The 281-nt window shown below is 68.3% G+C and overlaps 1 protein-coding gene across 5 annotated transcripts in view; it reads left to right on the top strand.

The window, feature by feature from the left end:
* Window positions 1-281, top strand: part of SYTL4 (synaptotagmin like 4) — a 27,421-nt gene that overhangs the window by 8,726 nt on the left and 18,414 nt on the right. Inside the window, exon 1 of one of the 5 annotated variants that reach the window (XM_006026511.2) lies at window positions 11-139. The exons of the other annotated variants lie outside the window; for them this stretch is intronic. The gene's annotated coding sequence lies outside the window, so the exon portion shown is untranslated. Of the gene's footprint in view, window positions 1-10; window positions 140-281 lie in introns of those variants that run through there. 5 annotated transcript variants of the gene reach the window in all.

Raw genomic sequence — 281 nt, 5'->3', positions numbered from 1 at the left:
CTGTCTTTTATTTTATGAAGAGAAGCAAGGACTGCAGTAGCACAGCTCTGCCAGGCTGGGGAGGCCTGTAGGACGTGGGGGGCAGAAGGGAACAGGGCCCAGCTCGGGGAGGTGCGGACGAGCTCGGGCCAGGAGACGGGTGGGTTTTACTCTTAGTACCTTGGCGGGAGGAACGTGCGAGGGGAGTCCCCGGCTCGGGCCAGCGGTGACGCCGGGGTCCCCAGGCCGCGCGCACCTGCGGGCCGAGCCCGTGCAGCGGCACCTCCGCACCGCGCCCCAGG

The sequence above is a fragment of the Alligator sinensis genome, unplaced genomic scaffold, assembly GCF_000455745.1.
Source record: "Alligator sinensis unplaced genomic scaffold, ASM45574v1 scaffold387_1, whole genome shotgun sequence".
In the NCBI taxonomy this organism is placed as follows: Eukaryota; Metazoa; Chordata; order Crocodylia; family Alligatoridae; genus Alligator; species Alligator sinensis.
The sequence above is the reverse complement of the archived record's forward strand: the minus strand, read 5'-3'. Positions and strand labels throughout refer to the sequence as shown.